Raw genomic sequence first — 267 nt, forward strand, 5'->3', positions numbered from 1 at the left:
GCTCCGCCGGCCGGGGTTCGCAGGCGCTCTGGCCTCCGATTTCTTTCTTCTTTGGAAATTTCATTGAGATGTCTCTGTGCTCCGTTGTCAGTTATCTTTGTTCCTCTTAAATAAAGGGCTTTTAAATGGACTTATTGCTCCCAGCGTGGGCTCCTCTCTCTAAATGTTAGAAAATTGTGCCATCTACCCGCTACGCTGAGTACTGTCACACTCGGAGACCTCGGGACCTCGCGCCGGCTTCAATGCCGCCGAGTCAGGGCTGGGGGG

This window comes from Myotis davidii, unplaced genomic scaffold (genome assembly GCF_000327345.1).
Source record: "Myotis davidii unplaced genomic scaffold, ASM32734v1 scaffold164, whole genome shotgun sequence".
Classification (NCBI taxonomy): domain Eukaryota; kingdom Metazoa; phylum Chordata; class Mammalia; order Chiroptera; family Vespertilionidae; genus Myotis; species Myotis davidii.